At 38.8% G+C, this 18,913-nt stretch overlaps 1 protein-coding gene across 4 annotated transcripts in view; it reads right to left on the reverse strand.

Moving 5' to 3' along the window:
- MACROD2 (mono-ADP ribosylhydrolase 2) overlaps positions 1-18,913 on the reverse strand; it is a 1,871,078-nt gene that overhangs the window by 727,603 nt on the left and 1,124,562 nt on the right. The gene's annotated exons all lie outside the window — the stretch shown is intronic.

Raw genomic sequence — 18,913 nt, forward strand, 5'->3', positions numbered from 1 at the left:
TGACATCAGTTGAGCACTTACTATGTGTGAAACACTGTGCTGAGCTTGATAGATATTATCTCATTTAATCTCACTTAATCCAGTGCAAAAATCCTAACAAATTCTAGTCTAAGGGTTGACATTAGGATAATAAAATTTTCTTGATACTTAAAACTAGAACACATGGACAATTCACCAGTCTTAAGAGCAAAACTTTGCATTTCAGCTTTTATGGCACTGCATAGTGCCTGGCATACAAGAGACTCCACAAGCATTTGTTGAAAGAATAAGGCAAGGTTGGCAAAATTTCAAAGTCTAGAAATATAAATTATTTTTGTGAAATTAATGCAGTTGATAAAATATTTCAATGTTACTACATCATTAAAAATGATTACTACTTTATTTCTAAACTGTTTATAATGAAGATTTTACTTGTATAATAAAAACGTAGTAAGAGTTTATCCCCCCAACAATGCTATCTTACAGAAATAATAGCACAAATGAGTAATGATGGTTGGGTAAGAATATTCACTGCTGCACTGCTTGCTAAAGCAAACATAAGCCAGAGCCATTTAAATGTGCAGATAGAGAAAAGAAAACAAAGGTGGAGACTCTATTTTCTATATTACATAATTTTGAATTAAGTGTTGGGGTAATGGATAGTCAATAATAATCATATATTCATTCTGTGGACACCTAAGTTAAGTGTTGGGATTATGCATAGTTTTTCCTTTTTTCTATTTTTCAAATCACAAGTCTTTTTACAAAAATAATAGTCCATATTTTTGTCACAGAAGCCAGGGGATGAGTACTGCCTGAGTGGAACACGAGTTGGTGTGTCTTCCTAAGAAGGGATATGAGACTGCCACATTGACTAGCTGGGCTTCTTTCACAGTAGGAGAATTTTGACAGTAGAACACAGCACAATTTATTTCATTGGTCTTCATTAGGCATAAAATTTATCCAGGTTAGATAGTAATCCTATTCCAAAACACTTTTATTGTAAGAGCCCTTACCCTGGACCTTGACTTTGCTTATGTCCCAGTGTTTTGCGAATATTTACTAAATGTAAAATAGTTGTCCAGGATGCCCCGCTTTCTCCTCACATTCTGGCTACAATGTTTCTGTGCACTTGAGGTGCATTTAGAAAAAGGCAATATCTGTGCTGAAATTGGATTCTGTTTCCTTCAAAGGTCAAGAAGGGAGTTTAAAGTGTTTCCATATTTCCTACTGGAGATTTGGCGGCCACTTAGGAATTGCTGGGAGTTCAGAGACCTACATTGCTCAGAGACAAGCCTGATCCTGACAGACCAAACACAAGGCACCTGTGCCTGCTACAACTTTGCGCCCTAAATTTCACTTCTTCCCTTTGGAATCCTCTCCATATGGCCCCAAACCAGGTCAAGGACTTCCCCAAACTTCTTTGGAAGTCTGTGCTGGCATTCCACCTAGAACTTACCGCCCTGTATGGAATTATCAACTTATTCATTTGTTTCCCTCAACAGAGGAGCATTTACTACCAAGCTGGTTGCACTCTGACCTAGAGATCTCATATTCAGTAAATTGGATGCCCACTCTACTTTGAATCTACTGCTATATGTTTATTAGGTGCATAGCAAGATTTGCTAGATGCCACGGACATCCGTCACCATATTTCAATCAGAGGAATCCTCTCAAATGCAAATCTGATAGTGTTAACACCAGCTGCCCACCTCCTTAAAATCTTCATAGGGGTCCACGTTTGTTTTAGGACGAAAACCATGGCTATAAGGTGGTGTATTGTAACTCAGAATTTATGCATCTATATTAACGTCATCTGAGGAGTTTTTGGTTTTTGGTTTTTGTTCTTGTTTTATCCATAAAAATAATAATGGAACGAACCCATCCCACGCCAATTAAATCAGAATCTCTGGAGGGTGAGTCTCTGCATAGTTGTTAGACTTCTACAATCTTCCCCCATGGGATCCTAATGTGCAGCCTGTTGCATTCTAACTTAACTCTTGTTACTTCATCTTCCCTGGCCTTTTCAGTTCTTGGAGTACCCCATAATTCTCAGTCAAGGACCTTGGCCTCAACTGCCTAGAATATGCCTCATCCCTCCCAATCCCAACCCCATAAGTGTACTTAATACCTTCACATCTCAGCACCAACGTTACTTCCTCCAAGAAGCCTTAAATTTTCCCCAACATTCCAAATTAGGTCAGAGCCCCTGTTAAAAAATCAGAACATCCTGAACTTTCCCTTTGTTTCAAGTATCACAATTTGCATTGAAACATTTTTCTTCTGGGATTATTTGATAGGTGTTCATCTTTCTCAGGAGAAAATGAGCTCAATGAAGCCAGATACTATATCTGCTTTGCTCATCATTTTATCTCAGCACATAGGAGAGCACCTAAGATACAGTAGGTGTTCAATACTGAATGAATAAATGAATGAAACCTATTCATTCCTGTTCAAGTCAAAACTTCAGAGAAGTGTGAGGAAGAGTTAGAATATTCAGGTCTTTCATACCAAAGGACAAGAGTTAACTGTCCCATTGTTAACACATTGCCTACGTTAGTTGAACATGAGAGGAGTAGAGAAATAGAAGTGATGCGAAAAACACTAAGCACCCAACAACATTATTGTATCTAGAGTAGGGACTGGAAGAAAGACCAAAATCAGTTTACCAGAAGAATGGGGTCTAACATGTCCCAAGACTAAAGAACAACACAGCTCCATTGCGGTTGGGCATTGAGCTACTGGAGTCTGATTGTATTGGGTTCAAAACTCAGCCTCAGTCAGACCAGACTCCTTCATCAAGAAAAAGAAACTTTTAACTGCAACTGGGCTTTCAGCCTACTACACATAGATCCTGATGGCCGTGTTCCAATCTTCCCCCAGTTTCCAGACAAAGATACAGCAGCAGCTCTTTCTTGCTTCCCCTATCCACCTCGGTTCCTCAGATGATAAAAAACTTTTCTCATGTCCCCTTGTTCTTACCAGTCACAAGGCAAGCCTGCCTTATTAAGTCCTTAAAACGGTCCTAGCTCACTTCACCCTTAATAGAAGGGTAAAGACCACGCAGGCATCATTATAATAATAGCTATTGTTTATTTAATGCTTATGTGATAACCAACCTCTGTGATAAGTGCTTGGCATACATTACCTTCAATCCTTATAACTTAGCCAGGCAGATATTAGTATTCCTACTTCAAAGATAAAGAAACCAAAGCTCAGAGTAATTACATGAATTGCAATTCATGGCAGCTATAGTATACATGCATACTATTGTAACTATTACAACAGCGCAGAAGGCAGAACTCAAACGTACTCTTTTGTCAGATGACTCTAAGACCTGGATTCTCCCACCATCCAATATGCACTGTATTCCTGCAAACACAGGACCAGTCCTCAGAGCCCACAGTTGTATCCAGATGTCCTAAGTGGCAGTGGAGAAATCAATCACTTAGCTATCCATACTGACCCTTCCAGCTCTAGCCCTTCAGGAGAAGTTGCCTTTTCCTCACCCTGAGCTCTTTTATGCCTAGTCAGCAGATCTCTTAAAAAGCCAAAATCTCACCTTCTTTGTTGGCTTTTATTTTCTTTGCAATTCACTGTAGAGATGGTGGTAGCTTGGTAGTGAAGTTTAATTTTTAGAATCTCAGGCAACAGTGGATTTGCTTTATCAGGTTTTAAGGTCAAGGAAACAGCATGAACAAATGTAAAAACTTCCCAACAGAAGTACTATGACATGTCCAGTCTAACTAGGCGTGGGAATACTGGGAATCACCGCCGAGGGGCACTGGATGGGAAGATTGATTGGCCGTGAGTCCCCGCCATTCATTTGTAAGCAATGTGTATGTACAGTGCTGGAAAGAAACAAGAGCAGCCTCTTAACAGTGATCTGGTGTCAGACACGTTTTTGTGTGTGCTAAATGCTTCACAAGTTGATTATTATAAATTGCCAAAAAGCAAGTCTTGAGAAACAGTTGACTTATAATTGACTTATGACAGAGAAATATTGACCCTATAAATCAAAATAGCTTTTCCCCACAGCATCTTTTGAATGACCTCCAAGGAAATAGCCTTTTATAAAATACAATTCCAATTATGATTTGACTAGATAAATCCAATATTCTGTTTAATATACATCAGGAGGTGGGAGGGGAGAAGTGTGGGAAACTTTCCAATATTTTTGTGAAAAATCTTTTAATGAATTCAAAGAATCGTGAAATATAATACACTGGGACAGCACAAAAGCCTCAAAATAGAAGTTTATTTTGAACACCCAATTTTACTCATCCATAGACAATTTTCAAATTCCCTTTTTTAGCACATAGTTATTTTCCTAATTAACTAATTAGACATTTTAGCAGGCTTAAAGACTATAAAGGTTAAATACATAACTGTTTAATAGTTACTGTTACTGAAAAAAATGGTGTTAATAAGGTTTGAGTTCTTCAAACGTGTTTTTCATGTTTCCCTAAGAATATAATTTCTGTGTTAGGCAGTGCTTTGTTATAAATGTTAGGAGTGGGCGGAGTGGCAACAGATCCCAAGTCTGTACTTCAAAATGTAGAATTTCATAGATGGAAGTGCAGTATTTTCACATAACTGTATCTCCATTAACAAGAATCTGTTTACTAACCATAGCAGACCACATGGTGACTTGAGGGAAAAGGCAGTTGTGTCCTGGAGCTATTTCTGGATGAGCTCACCCATGCTGGGCTATCGCTGGTCTTGGGGTAGGGAGGCCAGCTTGGCTGCACTATAGATGAATGGGGAGATTAGGGCAGACAGAGCATCTTGCTCTGCAGAGATTTAGGGTTTGCCTGCCTTTCACATTCATTCACTCATTCATTCATCAAAGTAATCATTCTTTCAACAAATATGTACTAGCCCATACTATATGCCAGGAAAAGAGCTAGGAACTTTATATGTATTATTCATTTATTCAGCATCCAATAAATATTTTTTGAGCTCCTACAATGTGCCAGTGATGTTTCAGAAACTGGTAAATAGGATAGAGATTTCTTTTGCCCTCATAAATCTTTTCTGGATTTTTTTTTTTTGAGGGAGTCATTTGGGGTGCAGATATGGTGGTGCCTGAAGTTTATACAATTTTGGAAGCCCTGTTTACCAAAAAGAAGACACATTTACAAAAACTAGCCTGTGCAAGTGTGGGACTCTAAAAGTGAAGCTTTATTAACTTCATGGGCAATCTGACGCTGGGCTCCACATGCCATACATCTCCTACTTCATAGCCTCCATCGGTGTCTCCCAACCGGTAGGTCATCAACTGTTCGAAATTTACTTCTTTTGGAACTTAAAAGCGTTTAAGTTTTCCAGAGTCTTTTAATAAATGCAAATTATCCTAAATGAGATCACAGTTAAGTTGTTATTATCCCACAGGGGGGCAAGTAGGTGCCAAATAAATATTGAATGAATTAATTAATTAAAGGGGTAAATGGAAGCCTTGTTAGCGAGGTAGGGAGTGGAAAAGTGAAGGATGAGGGAGTTTCAGGGACACCAGTTGAAAACAAGAGGTATTGACAAGGTAGGTGCCTGTGAAGTATGAATTGTCTTCCTTACAATTCTCTCTACCTGCCCAAGACTGACAAAGTTGCATTAAGGTCTTCAGTAATTGTAATGACAGCTACTGCAGCAAATCCTAAAGGACAGGAAGGTGGCCCCCGAGCATATGAACAAATTTCCTCTAGGGACAATTCACAGAACAGATAATAATCTTCCCACTGATTATCTACTCTTGACTATAATCTTATTCCTAAGAATTCTGTATATAGCCAAACAGTACTTATCAGTAGTCTGCCATTTCACCCTAAAATGTATTTATTTTCTATTTTTCAGTTAGGAACAATACATGTATCTCAGCCAGCCACAGGTAGCCACATGGAGATGGGTGGGTCCGTGGGGGTAAGTTGGGGGGATTTGGCAGCTAAGGAATGGGTAGACAGAAGCCATGAAGAGGATGAGACAGGGTCAAATCCCAAGGGAAAGTCTTGCTCAAGCACAGGAAGAGGAAGCGAGTCTGAGCCACATTGGCCTGGCCGGCCTGGCCACACATGTGTCGTCAGACCATCTGTGTGAAGAAGAGTTATGGACATGCTGTCTGGAAAGCTGCAGCACTGAACATCTTTTAACTAGCCAGGCCTCTGTGTGTGTCCCATGGAGAACTGTGAAAGCAGTGCTTTATAATACAACAAAATAATTTAAAGATATATCATAAACTCCCATCTGGACCAGTCAGTCAGGAGGATTTAGAAATGAATGTTATTGAAAATTTTGCCATTTATTCAGAAGAGGTTGATAGAAATCTTATGGTTCTGGAGTTTTAAGGAAGTTAATTCAGAAGGCATTCTTCTTCTGAGGAGACAATGAGCAGAAAGAGAAAAATTGATCCATTTATGGTCTGCTGTTTCCTGTTCTCCAAGGTCTGGAGGGAAGGCATTTTTTCTAGGGAGTTCATGGATGGAGATTCCAGCTGCTGTCTTGGCCAGGACCCTGAGGGAAACATGGTCCTCACTCATTTATTTATTCAGCGGTTAATTCATTCATTTGTTCATAACTCTTAAGAATCCTAGATTCTCATGGACTGATGCTTATGTGCATGCGACAAAACAAGAAGCAAGGAACGAAGGGAGGGAGGGAGGCAAGGAGGAAGGAAGGAAAGAAGTGGAAAAAGGAATTCCAATTTATTTTTAAATGCAATTTTAATTTGGAAGGATTCCAATTTTTAAAAGGTGTTTCTTGAAAGATATCGCCAAGATCGTAAGTCTCAATAATCATCTTGTATTCCATTTCCTGTTTTTCCTACTGCAATTTTCTGAATTCTGTATTGCTCTTGGATACCTCCTTCTCAAACAAAACAAATCAAACAAAGCAAATCTAAGACTCTCCCTTCTCTGTCCCTCTCTCCTCAAATCTTGGCTTCTCCCCATCTCTTCTTCTCTCCTCTCTCACTCTCTCCCCACACCCACCTCCCACCTGCTGGGATCTAGTCTTTTTTTCCCCCCTAGTCTCCAAATCCACAGGAGAAAAGCCTAGAAATCTGTTGATGGAGGGGATGGGGAGAGTGAGAGGATAGTGGCCTCTACTTGGGGGTTAGGTCAGAGGCTGGGATGTTCATAAGTGAATGTCTGATGTCATCGCATGTTCACTACATATATTGGTCGAAAGGTTTTCAACTCCTACTTTGTGCCAGGCATTATGCCAGGCTCTGGGAACACAAAGGTAGCCCAGGCACTGTTCCTGCCCTCCAGAAATTGAGCAATCTGGTACAGTAGGAGAGAAGCAAATAGCGGATTATAATGCTCTACGATAAACACTCTTCCAGATTTCAACACGGAACTCTGGGGGACCTTGGTTGGAGATGGGGTGCTGAGTTCCCAGGAGGCATAGGGAGGGCTTCTGAGGAGAGGAGACCTCTGAACCATGGTTATCAGGAGTTAGCCAGGTAGGGGTCGGGATGTAGAGGGGAGAGGGATGGAAAGACAGTTCTGGAGACAGACATGTGAGGGACACTGAAGGACAAAGAGATTTCCACTGAGTCTCTTGCATGACCTCGTCCCCACAGCTGTTCCTACCTTCTCACTGCCTCTTGCACATGGTTTTAGCCTCTAGCTGTTTCTCTTCACTTCTCTTGGTAAAATCCAAATTGTACAAACAATGACTGGTTAATCTGCAAGCACAATTCCTCCTTTTTCTTGCTAAAGCCTGTAAACACTCCACCCTCCTTCCCCAGTTAGAACCTCTGCCCAGTCTTCTCAGGCCCTGGCATTCTGGAATAAAATAGAGGCTCATGCTGGTGGTGTTCTGGTTGATTTTCTTCCACAGAAGACAACACAGAGGCAGAAGGAGGTATCCCATTTGGGTAACTGCAAGTAGTTCTGTGTGGTTGAGTCAAAAAGTGGGAGGTAGGAACAAGAGTGGTGGGAGACATAGTCCTTGAGGTAACCAAGAGACAGACACATTATGGCAGGCTTTGAAAGGTATCTTCGGGATTTGGGACTTGATACTGAAGACCACGGATCCATTGAAGGGATCCACTGAAACAAGAAGCAAGTGGCATGGAATTGAGACATGAAGAATTTATGGTTCCGAGAATGGATTAGAGAGGTAGGAAAATGGAAGCAGGGAGAACACTGAGGAAGTACCTGCAGCTCTCCAGCTGAGAGAAGGTATCTTGCCACTGCCTTTCACCATCTGGTTGGTGAGGGTTCCACTGGGGACTCTGGCCAAGGCCTGATTACAGCTACTTAGCAGGAGTCCCATCCATTCTCCTTTAATTGTATAATCTTTACCTGCCTGACTACTGAGCAGAGCCCCTTGGAATCATCAGCACAGTGTATGGCACAGGATTGGTATTCAATAAAAGGTCATTGCCTTGAATTGAAACATTCTGGAACCTACCAAGGCCTCAGGCTTATCTGGGTGAAGGGCAGTACAAGAATATACTGTCCTCAAAACCTGAATAAAACTTGTATCTTTTCACATCCTCTTGGTGTGATTAAAAAAGAAAAAATAAACCCAAAAAGCATTAAAACAGCAACAAAACTTCTCAAATGAACAGTTAATGTGTTTGTTGTAGTTTGCAATCCCAGCTTATGGATTTCTTCTTTAAAGCTTATTAAGAGATGTTTTAAAAAAAATTACCCACATTTTCCATTTCTGCCACCATCTGGGCAAACAATGTAAATATTGACAAGCAAAATCTTAAAGTAAAGACTGAGGCTCTGCAGTATTTTGAAACCTGACGGTTGCCTTTCAGAATTGCCTGTGGTTTCTCTCCATTGGGCTCCCTTACAAAGCCTTTGAACAATCATGCAACACACTCAGGGAATGTTAGCAGATGCTAAAACATTTTATTAGCTGATTTATTAAGCTATTGAGGGTCATTCTTTGAAAAATGGGGAGAGAAAGCCAGACACAACAGAAGTCAGAGAAATCAGAAATCAACCTTTGGAACAATGGTAGCCAGTAACTTTGTTAACATACCAACCTAATTCAATACAGACCAATGTCTGTGCCAATGCTTATAACTTTTCTTTTTTTTATGCTGAAAGAAGGTTCAGGAAAAGTGCGGAAGTAAAAAAATATGAAAGAAAGGAAAAGGAGCACAGGGGACTTTGGCATATTTACAGGAAATACAAATTTAACAGGAACATTTTTGTGATTTGTCCTTCTTTAGATCTGCTACTAAGAAACAACTTTATTTCTGCACGAGGTTAAAGTTAGATAGAAAAAAAAATGTTGAAGTGCCATGAAAGGGCAGCTTATTGTTTAGGTGGAGCGAGATGGATATGTAGATGGATATGTAGCTGGATTTGAGAGACACAGGGAAGACCTCCCAAAATTTCCTCATTTGATAGCTGGAAGTTGGCATCCATTCCTTCAGGTAATGCATTTTTGTTCTCTGGGTCTCATTGTGAGATACAAATGGAATCGTGGAAAAGTGAATGGAAGTAAGTCACCCCCAATTTAGCATGAATGTCTTTCTAAGATGTCCTCCTTAGGGCAGGCAGATTAAAACATAATGGGGAACCAAGCAGAGCCAGGAAAACAGAGAGGAGAGCTTGTAGGATGATCAGATAGCCACTGCTTAGCACCTCCTCCTTGTAATTCTGCAGCCAAGGCAGACTAAATCAACTACACCCACTTCACAATTTTCCCCAGGTTCTGCCATGTACCTCAAAGAACATCATAGTCTGACTTAATTCATGTAACAATTTCCCTTTGCAATATCAGAGTATAACATGCATTAATAACTAGGAAGAACCCAACCTACTGACCTTTTTAGAATCCCACCAGATCGTGAATCATCAAATATCTGATTGAAAACAGTCCACATTCTGGCTCTTCTTAAAATACTATGTTTTATTTCAAACTTCCTTTTATACAAAGAGCCACTCTCCATTAATATTCACAAAGCAAAAAGGCACAATCAGAGGAAATAGGAAAACACAGAAATCTTGTCAGTCAGATTGGCCCACACTTGACTTTGTTGTGCAAAGTATGGGCTCTAAGATGCCTGTTCATTTTTTAGAAACCAAATCAATTGCTTCTAAGTCTTTGCCATTTAAAAAGTCATGATGGGCAGTTTGTGCTGCTCATTAATACTAACGCAATTGTTGATAATTGTTCTGGATTTCAATGTCTAATTAAAGCTAAATGGCTAGATTTGCATACAATAAACAATAGAAGTGACTTGTATCCCCAGTCCCACAGGCATAATCAGCTTTACAATACAATATCATTAAGACTTACATGCTAATTATAGCTAATTGTTCCATGCAAATATAAGCCATTTCATTCAGAAAATAGATTTTCTTCCAAAAGCTTAAGTCCTGCTGTTCATTTAAAAAGACCCAAGATATTTAAGTCATCTTAAAAGAAAAATTGTTTAGGAAAGATTTTGTGATTTTTTTTTCCAAAATTATTTAAAAAATCCAGGTTTCTTTATTGAAAAGGTTCAGTCCTTCCATCAAAGCAAGCCAATTAGACTTAACCTGCTTATTAATTGTACTTGTTAGCAGAATGTGAAATTGCCCAATTAGAAATGAATAAAATAAGCGTTCATCATTTTTTTAGTTAAACAAATATTACTAACCGTATTAAATCCTAGAGCGGTCCTTTTAAAATGTTCCCTAATTAATCCTAGAGGGTGACATGAGCAGTGAAATATTGAACATGTTTGATGTGGATATCAAACTGGCCTTTTCCAAAATCAATGTTAAATACTATAAATCCAATGATCGATTGTCAACAGTGGGATGAAAAAAATGGCTAAAATAAATGTTGTGACTAAATGAATTCCTAGAGCAACACAGCATTTATTTTGTATTTAGAGTTTCCCTGGTTAAATGCTGCTTTAAACTGGGGCTGGAAATTTCCAATTATAGCAGCTCATACAGCAAGGCCAAGTGTTTGGGGTATAGTCATATTTTAATTCCTTCTTGGAGATAACACTAAAAGTTGGAATAACCCCATGGCCTATAATTTATTATCCACTAGGGAGGCTCAGCTAGCAGAAGAGATTTTAAATTAATAAATATTTCTGAATGGGACTTATTTTGTAAAAGGAGAATTGATATCAGAGAGAAAAATGAAGCTAAGTAAACAATGTATTTTTTAAGAGCAGAAGTAGTTTAGAGAAAAAGGTGTTTCAGGAGAGATTCCATTCCATTTTGCTCCATTCTGTTCCCTGCCTGCAATCTAAGAAGGAAGACTAGGTGCTGCTTCCTTCTGATGCATCCTGCTAGGCCAGTGAGACATAAACTGTGACCATTCAGATTTCATTCCATGACTGGGGTTAAGAGAGGACAGGAATGGAATTTAAAAAAAGAAGAGAAAAACAGCCCATGGGGTGGAGAAGGGGCATTTCAAAGGAATGGCTGGTAATCAGAGGCTCTGCTCAGTGTTAGTGCCTGGGTGGGTCCCGGTCTTCTATATCTTCCCTGTCTTCTGCTTTCCTTGTCCTTGGCATTTCCTTCTAAAAAAGTTTCAACTCTCTGACATGTGAATTTATGGCTTTAAAAACAACTAATTTATAACTCCTGGCCAGCACACAGATGACTCGACTTTCTGACTTTTTAAAAACCAACACCCCCACAACAAATGCAACAAAGTATCAGGTAAATATCAATTATAAACTGGTCCTGAGTCATAGTGATTCATCTGTCTCAAAATAAATGTAAAACTACTTGTGAAAAGGTACTTCGAATTCACATATTTCTCCCTTCCTTCTACCTATCACCCTTCCACCGTCCCCCAAAAAAGACTTTCCCTCACTGGAAATTTTCTCCTCATTGTAGAAGGCCTGCCTCAGATGTCTTCTCTCCTTAATTTTCCCTGATTTGGAATCCCACTATCCTTCCTCTCTCCCACATTCCATTATTCTTGAATTTTTTTAATTAAAAAAATATATATTCAAGACTTGAAAATAAGGCCAATATATGTGCAGTACTTAATGTCATTTGTGGGCAAAGGCCCACCCAAGAATTATCTAGGGGAATGAACTTTGTTCAACTCACTGATTACTATTAATAAAAGATCCAAAATTTAGTGAGGTTACATGCTAATTTATAGATTTTTATTCAGGAGAGACACAAATAATTTATATCTGGGAGAACTGATAATTCCAAAAGTTGTATTTTATTGCCCTGTAGGAAATGAACTAGTTTTATAACTAACCTACCAATCATATCTTAATATTCCTTTATTAAGCTGCCTATAAATATCTAGCTCCTCAAATGCTCTTTGAACTGGTTCTATCATTTTGCCGGTTCTCTCATTAATTAGTGAGCTGAACACAATCTTTGACACTTTTATATTTGTGTGAGAATCATAGGTTTAAAGTTTTGAGAATTACACTTTATCAGTAGTCAATTTTTTCAACATACTTCTATTACTTATCATATTATTTATTTTTTTATTTTTTATTTTTTTGTGGAAGATTAGCCCTGAGCTAACATCTGCTGCCAATCCTCCTCTTTTTGCTGAGGAAGACTGGCCCTGAGCTAACATCCATGCCTATCCTCCTCTAATTTTTTATATGCGCGTTGCCTGCCACAGCATGGATTGACAAGCAGTGCATATGTCCACACCCGGAATCTGAACTGGCAAATCCTGGGCCGCCGAAGCAGAATGTGTGAACTTAACCACTGTGCCACGGAGCAGGCCCCTACTTATCATATTGTTTAATTAACTAGTTTTACTTTTCAATTACACTGTGAACTTTTCAGAACCAGATCCTTCTATTTCTGCATCTACAGCACCTAGCATGGGTTCCTAGTGCTTAATAGGTGCTCAATAAATGCTGTTTGTCCATTGCCGAATTCAGTTTCACAACTATGCTCATAAATCAATGGAGTACAGTCACCTACATGTGGCCCTGATGCGGGGTCGGTGAGCCGAGGAGTCGAAAGAAAGATTTCTTAGACTCTCAAGATCTGGCAGTAGTGCTCTTTTATTTAGAGAACAGCGTGGAATAGCATGGGGACAGGACCCACGGGCAGTCAGAGCTCCTGCTGCTGCCGCTTCTGCTGCCCCCGCTGGCATGGGGACAGGACCCATGGGCAGGCAGAGCTGGTGCGTGGGGACAGGACCCACGGGCAGTCAGAGCTCCTGCTGCTGCCCCGAGTTGAGGGTTAGGGCTAAATTTAAGGCATAGGTATGTGAGTCATCTCTTTACAAGACAAAGGAAAAAAAAGTTAAAATGGTACCAGTGCCGGTAGGGTCCGGCCATGGGGCGGTCCCACAACCTTTAGATAAGAATCAAACCGGATTGAGCAAATGGCAGAAGTCACCGCTCAAATATTATCCTCGGCTAAAGACAAAGGAGGATTTGTCGGGGGGAGGGTCAGTTACATGAGGTTGCCAGACAGTAAACAACTTAAGTTCTTGCCTTCCCCATTAAGAGTTTCCAGAGATAAGGCCATCCCCCCTTCCTCCTGGCTCAGAGAGGGAGGCATCTTCACAGATAGAGGTTTCCCTTAGAAATGTAAATGTTTCCCAACAAAGGAGCAAACCAATTCCAGAGAGGGAGGCATGGAGATTTCCTTCACAAATGCAATTGTCTCTGATCAAAGGGCAAACAAATTCCACTCCTTGGAGCCTGCTTCTTATCTGTAGTTTTAAAAGTAACCAGCCTAAAAATCCTCATCATAAACTGTTTTAAAATTAAGCAGCCTAAAAATCCTCATCAGCCCCACAGGCTTATATTTGTCTCTCCTTAGTTTGGTATTTGTGTAACTAAATAGGCTTTATTTTACTTCATGCTACATTTTACCAAAGAAATAATAGGCTCAAAATGGAGTCATTTGTCCCCATAAAAGCAAACTAAGACATAACTATAGTTTCAACCTCTTCCAGGAGGGTGACCTTTAAACAGTCAATGTGAAATTTCCTGATTAGCAGGTCAGGTAATCTGCATGATAAGACCCCTGCCATTCCCTCCCCCTCAAAAAAAGATGATCTGCCTGAAACAACCCTTTCTTTTCTTTTACTAATAAAATCTTTGCCCCACCCTTCTGCCTATAAAAATCATGAATCTGTTAGTAAAGCCAATTAGATCTTCAAATTTACTTGGTCGAATTTTGTTTTTTAACAGATTTGGCAGTGACAGAATCTGAAGCAAACTTCCAGTGACATTGAGGGACAAGAAGAAACACAGGAAAGGACCCGTGAACCTCTTTTTGAGTTCACTGTCTTTCTTGCCATTCCCGAGGGCCATGGGTAAGCTCCTCTTGATTTGAGCTCCACTCTCTTGGCATTGAAGCTCTTGATCTAATTGGTTTTTCAGCCCACAATTCTCCGATTTTGGAGTGGAAGACCCCCGGGTCTTAATTCTGTTCCCAGATTGCACATTGGGAACTGCCAATGGTTTACTCTGCAGTTCCCCATTTGTGTGGAATCCTCCCTCAGGTTCCATGTTGGGGACTACTGGTGGCAGCTGCAACTCTCCCTTTGTTTGGAACAAGTCCACAGTAGCTATTCTTTGGGGTCTGCTGGTTCGGCCTTTTCTCCAGTCCCAGGTTTCAGGGGCAGAAGTACTGGAGATGTGCACAGGGCTTTCCCTTGGCCAGTCCTTAGAAACACCTAAAGCTCAGCCCTTGACACAATGGTCTTTGTCTTGCAAATCTCTGCAGGGCCCAAGATGTGACTCTACAGTTTAAAGTTTACCTGCTCTTTTTGCCCATCTCCCAAATCTTGCCTATTCCTCTCAAAATATATATAGATATTGGGACATTAGAAACAGAATTGTCAAGGCCAGTCCCATAGCAGAGTGGTTAGGTTCGAGCCTTCCACATCAGTGGCCTGGGGTTTGCCAATTAAGATCCTGGGCACAGACGTACACACTGCTCATCAAGCCATGTTGTGGAAGCACCCCATATAGAAGAACTAGAATAACTTACAACTAGGATATACAACTATGTACTGGGGCTTTGGGGAGAAAAAAAAAAAGAAGAAGATTGGCAATAGATGTTCGCTCAGGACCAATTTTCCTCACCAAAAAAAAAAAAAAAAAAAGAAATTTAAAAAGGATACCTCTAAAAGAAAAAGAAACAGAATTGTCCTACACTTAAAAATTTAAATTACCCTAGGCTTCTGATAATAGGCAAAAATGTCCCCAAAACTCCATCTTGGAGGAAATTTGAATACTTTTCTCTGTGCCTTTGTAATGTAAATTTTCTACCCCATCTTCTTTAGGAACTAATAGCCATTCTTGGAAATGCACACTGTAGGGAGAAATTTTTCATTAGAAGGGAAAAAAGGAAGTACTTGGAAATTGGGCTAATGAAAAATCTTTAATGCCTTCTTCACAAATATTGGTAACTATAAGATCTCTGCATCTATCTGTATTTGCCTATGTATATGTTGAAAATGTTTGATTTTAAAAAAATTCTGGATGGTTTTGCCAAAATTAATTCATAAAAAGAGCTCTATTTAATTGGATTAAAGAAAATTAAGCACTTATATAAATTAAACTCTCATAAATATAATAAAAAACTGGCCCAAATGAATTTCAGGTTCACATGATCTGGGAAAATATTAGGTATTAAAGCTGGTTTAAGTTTGTTGGTTTAATTAAAACAAGTACATCTTCAGAGTTACCAGCATTAAATGTAATACAGACTACAACTCTTATTCTATCTGGATTTACCAGTCAAATTCATATTATCTCTGCAAAGTTTGTCAGCAAAAAGAAAATAACATAGAATGATGGCTGATTTTGTCTAATGTCTTATAAAGTTTCATGAGTAATCTAAGTATTATTGCTAAATAAATTAAATAGATATAAAAAGAATAAAATTTTTAAGGCAAACTTTTTAAATAGTCTCCTTAAATCTTTTTGGTAATCTGAAACCTTAAAATTTTTGTAAGTTAAATTAAATGGTGGAAATTCATTGAATGACTAGATCATTTCCAAATAAGATAAAATAGTGAAACATTACTTGCTAATAAATAAGTCCAAGTTTACCTACTTTTGACTTCTTATTACACAGGAACTAAAGATATTAGGGGTCTGTTAGTAAACATTTTTTTTTTTTTTGAGGAAGATGAGCCCTGAGCTAACTGTTGCCAATCCCCCTCTTTTTGCTGAGGAAGACTGGCCCTGAGCTAACATCTGTGCCCATCTTCCTCTACTTTATATGTGGGATGCCTACCACAGCATGGCGTGCCAAGTGGTGCCATGTCCGCACCCGGGATCTGAACTGGTGAACCCCGGGCTGCTGAGAAGCGGAACGTGCGCACTTAACCGCTGCACCACCAGGCCAGCCCCTGTTAGTAAACTTCTTATGCTACACTGAAAAGCATGTTTCTAAGAATTGTAAAATGTATTTATAAAATTTGCCAAGCCACAGAATGCTAATATAAAAGATAGTTCACAATTGCTTACTTCTCAATTATCACTAGAAATTAAGGCTTCTCAGGATTAAGAATTCTAATTAATATTTGTATTTAAAGCTACTAGAAATAATAGGGAAAAGAACTCTAAAGAAAAGCACTATGTGTGTTTTAATTTTAAAAAGGTATGAAGAATGGAGCTGCATTTTTGTTGAGGAAAAAGAAAGTTATAAAAAGTTTTGTGGAAAAGGAACCTTTGAAAAGGAATTTTACGCATGGTGAGGGTTGGCTAAGAATTGAATAAATTTAAGTGAATGAGTTTAAATATGAAAAGTAAGCTGGTACAAAACTAAATTTTGGTTTTCTCTTGTTAAAAGGACAAAGTTTTCTTGGACTTTTTGTTTGCTTTTGATAAAAGATTGTGAAAGTTTCTTGACCATTTAAGTAATTTGTCTAAAAGCAAAGATTTTGTGTTTTATAAAAATAATTACCTACGTTGTTCTTATCAGGTCTTTTATTACTTAGGAAAACTGAGTCTTCTTAATATTAAAAGAGCTAAATTTTGCTTACAACTATGTAACCTTTTGTATTTACCTTTGGATTCTTTCATTGTCGCCTTGGTCAAATAGATAAGGAAGTATCACTTCATAATGACCTGTGATCTTATTTAGCCAAGTGTTTTAAAAGCTTTTGATATTTTTTGACAAATTTCCCAAAATCAAATTCTAAATGAAGTCTTTTGATCACAAACTAACTTTGAAGTTTTCCAGAGGGACCTTGGAACATTTCAAAGGATTTGCTCTTTCTCTTTATAAAAGAGAGATGTTACACTAATTAGGCTTATTTAGTATATTAAATGATGTAGGAAACATTATCAAATAAGTGATGATAAACCTTCTTAGGTTATACTGCATGAGTGAATATTGTTCATATAAATGTTCTAAAAATCATGAGAGTCCTAAAATTCTGGTATAATGTCATCAGTCATAATTCTAGCTATCTTAAAATGTATGTCGCAGAAATAACCACATTTCTTTGTCGATTGCACTATGATGAACCATTTTTTAAGTCTTTTGTCATTTATAGGCAGTAATTCTTTTGCTCTGATGCTTTTGCCAAAATTCTTCATCTACCAGGATATTCATAAAGAAGACTTTTTGACAAGTACACGTTTCTGATAACTTTAAGTTCATGAAACTGAACTGAATAAGAATTTCCAGAAGTAATGGAAAAACCTGATTCAAGCAAAACAAGAATTAATAACATGGGACTGAATGAATTGATGAGGATGATTATAATTTTTATGACTTTGTGTTTAAAATATTGCTTGGGTGCCAGCCCAGTGGTATAGTGGTTAAGTTCATGAACTTTGCTTTGGCAGCCCAGGGTCTGCAGGTTCGGATCCCAGACATGGACCTACACACTGCTCATCAAGCCATGCTGTGGCGGCATCCCACATACAAAATAGAGGAAGACTGCCACAGATGTTAGCTCAGTGACAGTCTTCCTCAAGCAATAACAGGGAGATTGGCAACAGATGTTAGATCAGGGCCAATCTTCCTCAACAACAACAACAACAACAAAAAGTGCTGGTTCTTTAATGTTTTTCCATATTTAAAGAAAGCTTTTCTCTTAACCTATCAACAATTTGGTAAGATATACCTTTGTGAACAAAGATGAAACATTTACTTTTTCTCCCTACCTTATCTCTCCACAATTCAGAAACTCCAGAGAGTATTCTTATTTTCAAGACAATATATTTACCTGTATAAGTTCAATAAGAATCTGTTCTCCTTGTTACAAGACAACTGGAAGCAAAAGTATTTTCTTATGTTCTTTGGGACCCCAATCAAAAATAGGCAAGAAGTAAACAGTCTTCTCACTGCTCTTCTCTTCCGTTCTGAAATTGTTGTCATCAAGATTGAGGCTCACACTAAAAGGACTGAATCTGAGTATTAGGAAAATGCCCTAGTTGACTTTTATCCAAAGGTAACAGCAACATAATCTATTAAGATTGTGGCACATGTGGATGAAGTCCGTTCTGCTTCTGCAAAAAATGGCCTCTCATTGCCAGATTTTAGCCATCCTGATGTCCTTGTAACATGGCAACAGTCTACTCCTGAATAAGACAAATTAAGATGGGTAAACAATGGCCGTAAACTAAACAAACAGTCGGGGCCACAGGAAACCAAAGACAGCAACTTGGTTCTTCCTGGCTCCCTGGCAAATCCCAGTTTTTGGTTTTCGTATTTCTTCACCCACCATAGTGCATTTAAGATGACTCAAATCATGAATAGAAATTGGTGGGGAGATTTCTTTAAAAATTGCAAAAACAGTCTACCAGCAATGTCTGACCTGCAAGGTCCATAATCCCAGAAAAATTATTTTTATCCCCAGAAGCCTCAGACCTCCTCCGTCTGGACCCTTTGAATACCTGCAGCTGGACTTCATTCAACTGCCACTTATATGGGTTATCAATATGTTCTTGTTATTGTATGTATGTTTTCCGGATGGGTTAAGTATTACCCTTACTGTTAGAAAATGTGTTTCGCGCTTGAGGTATACCTTCCACAATCTCCAGTGC

The sequence above is a fragment of the Equus quagga genome, chromosome 12 (genome assembly GCF_021613505.1).
Source record: "Equus quagga isolate Etosha38 chromosome 12, UCLA_HA_Equagga_1.0, whole genome shotgun sequence".
Taxonomy (NCBI): Eukaryota; Metazoa; Chordata; class Mammalia; order Perissodactyla; family Equidae; genus Equus; species Equus quagga.